The sequence below is a fragment of the Salarias fasciatus genome, chromosome 4, assembly GCF_902148845.1.
Source record: "Salarias fasciatus chromosome 4, fSalaFa1.1, whole genome shotgun sequence".
Taxonomy (NCBI): domain Eukaryota; kingdom Metazoa; phylum Chordata; class Actinopteri; order Blenniiformes; family Blenniidae; genus Salarias; species Salarias fasciatus.
The window spans coordinates 25,168,498-25,174,271 of NC_043748.1; the positions used below are offsets into that span (position 1 = coordinate 25,168,498).

Below are 5,774 nucleotides of genomic sequence, written 5' to 3' on the forward strand. Positions count from 1 at the left end.
GCTGCCTCCTCTTCTCTGGATGTTCCAGCCGCCAGCCGCGGCGCTCACTGCGCCTCTACCGCCATCTGCAGGACACCGGCGGCTACTGCAGGCACCGCGCGCACTGATGGAGGAACGTCCAAGTACAAATACACACATTTGTAATCAGTTTGGAGAAATGCAGAATTTGAGTGTGAAGTGGTTTCAAGTTGAATTAACTCAACAGAATTGGTATTAACTTTATTTATCCAAGTTACCTGGACAATGAACAGCTGAATTATGTTAATAGTAAGTAAGCAAGTAAGTAAGTAAGTAAGTAAAATTTACTTGTGCGGCGCTTTTCACAGAGCAACCGTCACAAAGTGCTTCACAGTGGCACAAGAGTCATTTAAGATCAAGATATTAGGATAAAAGATCATATAAACAGAGCATGATGCATAAGAGATCGTATAAACAAGGCACAGTACATAAGATCAGAGAGATAAGATATCATATAGACAGTACATAATACATAGTACAGTCAAGACAACGCTGTGCTGGTTTGGTCTAAAATGCTTTTTGGAACAGATATGATAATTAAATGTTTTTTGAAAGCAGCCACTGAGTCCAGGGAGCTTTATTTAACAAACTTCAACAGAACCTTCAAGAGTAAAATCAAAAATAAGTTAGAAACTTTAGAAACTTTAAAAAATGACATGTTTTTAAAAATTCTATAGTTCTGTCTTTTATTCACCAGGAACAACAACAGCAATATGCACAGATCAATGATAAGATGTCGATCCTGGAGGCGATGTGACTCCAGTCTTCAGGTTTCTCCAGAGGTCATGTGACTCCAGTGCTCAGGGTTCTCCAGGGAGAACACTGTAATACTGTTACAGATGCTGCTCCAGGAAAAAGCCCCTGGATGGAGTCAGGAGCTCCGGTCTGGTTCTGGCAGGGTTCTGCTAGACCGTCCTCAGTGTTGTGGATGAACTGATGAGCATCATCTCAGAGTGATCCACTTCCAGACAGGAGCAGGTGGAAGAGCCTGGAGCTTTTCTCTCTGGTCCATCAGGCTTTTCTACATCCTGCTGGAGTCGTTGATGGAGCCACGTCAGAATTCCTCCTCCTGTAGAGCCACAGAAACATCTGTTTCATAAACAGAACTTTTCCCTCCATCATACTGCAGGGTGTTTGTGATGCCAAAGGAGGTTTACTGATGTCTCTATTGACAACCTGGGATGTGATGAGGCCCTGGTCCTGCTCAAATCCCTCATGAACCAGCTGGTCCTGTCTCCACCAGCTGGGTTTCTGCTGGGTGGAGGTGGAGACTCAGGCCTGCAGCACCCAGGAGACTTTATGACACCAGACTGACAACCTGCTGGAAGGAAGAAGCTTTATCTCAATAATCAGAAACATAAACATTTCCACAGTGAATTCTTACTATAAGATCACAATATATCAGTCACAGGAAGCATCTCTGGTGTCATTCAAAGTAAAGCAACAGGTCTGATACCTTGGATCAGGCCTTCAGGTGATGCCTCTTTTATCTTCAGTTTGTTTTCATCACATCCAACCCTGAAGAGGTCCCAAAGGAGGACAAAAAAACAAAAATCAAAAAGAATCACACACTAACAACTCAGTAAGTTATTCATACGTGCATTAATTCAAGCATTGAAAAACAAACCTCCCTCCATCCACATCTGGCTGCAGATCACCTCTGGACCAGGTTCTGGTTCCTCAGTGGTCCCTAGATTGAAATAGTTAATGGTTTTAGTCTGAATGCACAACATTCAGCAGTATAACGAGCAGAAGACATTTACACCACTGAGACTGAACTTTATGGTCAATATTAACATTCAGCTCTTCTTTTAAACATTAAAGTTAAGTTAAACAGCTTTAAACATGAACTTTTCCTTCAGCTGTGCAGATTTACTCTGAAACAGGTTAAACTGGACCCAGACACTGTTGGATTCACACAAAACGATCCGTATCTCTTGTTTAGTCACAGCAGAGAATCACAGCCTGCTGCAGGCGGCATGAAGAAGCTGAGCGCCGGCTCACCTCGGGTCACCTCGGGTCACCTCGGGTCACCTCGGGTCACCTCAGGTCACCTCAGGTCACCTCGGGTCACCTCGGGTCACCTCAGGTCACCTCGGGTCACCTCGGGTCACCTCGGGTCACCTCGGGTCACCTCAGGTCACCTCAGGTCACCTCGGGTCACCTCGGGTCACCTCAGGTCACCTCGGTCCGCCATCCGGTCCTCAAATGTCTGAAATCGTAGGAACAAATATTAAAATAAGCTTGATGTGGAGAGACCGACCCCATGTCATAGCCCGGCTTGCCAAATCAATAGTTTCAGACACAGATCACCCTCTTCATAACCTCCTCCAGCTCCTCCCCTCCGGGCGCAGACATCGGACTCTTAAATGTAGACGGCCCCGTTTTAACAAGAGTTTTGTTCCATCTGCTATTGCTGTACTGAACAAGGTACCTCGCTGACTTACTGCCAGTCTATGTTAAATGTTGTTTGTTGTTGTTTGTTGTATATTCTCTGTTTTTGTAATTGTCGTACTGTACTGTCTTACTTGTGGTGTGTGTGATGGTGTCCATAACATCTTGAACTGACATGAAAGGCTGTGGAAACAAATTTCCCTTCACGGGATAATAAAGACCCATCTATCTATCTATCTATCTATCTATCTATCTATCTATCTATCTATCTATCTATCTATCAACATTCTAAACAGATATATTCTCTATAAAAACTGTTGAAACATATGTTCTGTTATATAATGTTAATATTCCAGAGTTTTTTTACTCATCGCTGCCTGTTTATTACTCCGTCATGTCTTGCAAAATGCATTCTGGGTAATTTCGCTTCTTAAGTCCATGTTCGATGCAGACTTGGAAAAGTGGGCGGAGTTAGTCTGGGTATTTCCTGCGTACCTGGTGAGATACTTTCAGTTGAAACAGTGCTTCGTCTCTGACTGATGACGTTTCACGACTCCGTGAGTTCACAAGTACAGAGAAGAACGCGTATTGAGAAACGGCCATAGTCTCTCCAGCGTGTCCTGGGTCTTCCCCGGGGCCTCCTTACAGAGGGACATGGCCGGAACTCCTCCCCAGGGAGGCGTCCAGGAGGCGTCCTGAAGAGGTGCTGAGCCTCCTCACTGCTCCTCTGGAAGTGGAGGAGTAGCGGCTCTACTCCCAGCTCCTCCCTGGTGACTGAGCTCCTCCCCCTGTCTCTGAGGGAGCCCAGCCCCCCTACGGAGGAAGCTCATTTCAGCCGCTTGCATCCAGGATCATGGCCATAGGTGATGGTGGGGGCGTAGATTGACGGTAAATAAAGAGCTTCACCTTTCAGCTCAGCTCCTTCTTCACCACGACAGACCGATACAACGACTGCATCGCTGCAGCTGCTGCACCGGATCGCCTGTCAATCCCACCTCCATCCTTCCCCCACTCGTGAACAAAACCCCAAGACATTGAACTCCTCCACTTGGGGCAACATCTCTCCGCTGACCTGGAGAGGGCAGGCCACTTTCTTTCAGTCGAGGACCATGGCCTCAGATTTGGAGGTGCTGATCCTCATCCGCATTGCTTCACACTCGTCTGCAAACCGGCCCAGTGCATGATGGTCCAGGTTCAATGAGGCCAGACCTGCTTTTCCCTTCTGAGGCGCCGGATAGTTTGCCAGAATTTCTTCGAGGCCGACCAGTAGTCCTCCTCCAGGGCCTCCAGAACTCCTCCCAGAACCACGGTTTTGCCTCCACAACCGCTCGGGCTGCAGTTTGCTTGGCCCGCCGGTTCCTGTCAGCTGCTTCGCGAGTCCCACGCGAGTCCCCAAAACAGTGTGTCATCCTCAGTGTACTGATGACTCTACACACAGCAAACACACAAAGCTTTGAGTGTTAGCAATACATGCTGAACTCTGAGCTCCGCCCCGATCAACACCAACGTGACGTCTTATCACCCTGCTGAGAGTCTTCCTGACTCAGGATCAGACCCAGCAGTCCAAGCGTGCGAGGAGGAAGAGGAAGGAGACGCGTTTAGATAAAATGTATTTGTTGCAAGGGTGGTTTTGTGCATCTTTCATGTGACTGAGTAGATTGCGATGAAAACATGTCTAAACAGTGGGCTAATACTCACATTCAGGACGGAGCTGTGCAGCCAGGTGGTCTGTCCTCCCCCTGCTCTGCATTCCATCCTCTGTCCGTCTTCAGTCCTGTAATGTCTCCTCCATCAGGTCAACATGGATGTAAGGCTAGGCTGTGTAGCGCGCAACATGCGACAGAGAATCCACTGACACTCTGGAAACCATCCTGTGAGGTTGTGGTGAAGTGTGCGCACTGCGCCTGTCGGCAGGATCACCACTCGACCAGGCGCTCCGCCAGCGCCGAGAGCAGATCAGGTTGGAGGTGCTGAGCTTTCAGGGCATCTTCTGCTCAGTGTTTTGGTACAAAATTGTGACTGCGCTAGCTGGATCTGTCAACCCCTCCCCCTGGTGCGCTGCCACTCCCATCTTGGCACAAGCGGAGCTGACTGATCAACAAAAATACCATTTTTGGCTTCAAACGGTGTCGCGTCTCTCGAAGTCACCACTGTGCCGCCCTTCGCCACCCTGCACCTCGCCTCGAAAATAGAGCCCCTTACTCAGGAGAGAACAGCTTCCTGCGGGCAGCGCCCGGACCCCTGTGAGGTGCACAGGTTGGCAGAAACAAATGTTTTCTTTAAAATGGTTTCTTCAACAGTGATTTGATGGAATCATGCAGGCTCCCGTTGCCCTCCGTCTGTACCCCCCGTCACTGAAGACATCATCATCGTCTTTTAGATGTGCTCCAGTGGGTTGACGGTCAGTCGGCACAGAAGCATGCAGTAAGCAGACGCTCCTAGGACTCCTCCCAGGAGGTCACCTGATCTCTGAATGACAATGTCCTCCGAATGTGCTGCGGCCAAGTCATTGAAACCACAGAGTGTCTGCATTCAGCATGTTTAACATGTCGATTGCTCAGTCATCTGAGTTTACAGAGGAAGTGTCCTGGAGTCCGTCACAAACACCCTGCTGCTCGCTGCGCGGCAGATCTCTGTGCTGTCACACTTCCTGTTCCTTCCTACCTGTCAGGGACAGATGCTGCGCCCAGCCCTCCTCTGGAGCCTGTTGTGCAGGTTCATCTGGATGATCGCTTCACTTTTCCACACAGCTGCATGCAGAGCTGCACACATGACAGGAGCACCTGGGTACAGAATACCTGTGCTGGAGATGCAGCAAAACGTGTCTCTTTGTGTTTCTTCTGATGCTTTTCGAAGAGGGGAGATTGAAAAAAAATCCTCCTGAAGTACAATCAGACTTTCTTACCGATTAGATACAGTCGTAATGTGATATAGCACAGTGAGAGTCAGCTGGAACACTGGTTTCCATTACTGCCTTTACAGCCAATCGCTCACCAGTCAGCTATCAGGAAACACAGTTCACACCAACATCAGCTGCTATTTTGGATGCAGTTTTAAAGCATTTGGTGAAAAGAGGCTGTTGAAGATGTTGCTTCTGTCCTCAGTCTCCCTTACAGAAACACCGTGTTCCTGTTTCATCTGGTCTTGGTCAGATTCCTCTCCAGCCACATTCAGCCCCGATATATCTCAGTGCATATCAGATGCCTTCTACACAGAATCCTACCTGGGTGGAGCTTTTTCTTTATCGTCACAGCGTCCCGGTGACTTCATGAAAAGTCTCCAGTGGACGGTTTGTCTTCATGTGGTCTCAGATAAGCGTTGAGAGCTGTCAGGACTCATCGTCTCAGCAGAGGAGTGAAACT

At 48.3% G+C, this 5,774-nt stretch overlaps 1 long non-coding RNA gene across 1 annotated transcript; it reads right to left on the minus strand.

Annotated features, from left to right (window-relative positions):
• Window positions 1–242: 242 nt before the first annotated feature.
• Window positions 243–4,400, minus strand: LOC115387387 (uncharacterized). The gene is made up of 4 exons (XR_003931365.1): window positions 4,111–4,400; window positions 1,475–2,230; window positions 1,195–1,339; window positions 243–1,087 (listed from the first exon to the last, which is right to left on the minus strand). It is a non-coding gene; the product is annotated as an uncharacterized LOC115387387 (long non-coding RNA).
• Window positions 4,401–5,774: the final 1,374 nt, after the last annotated feature.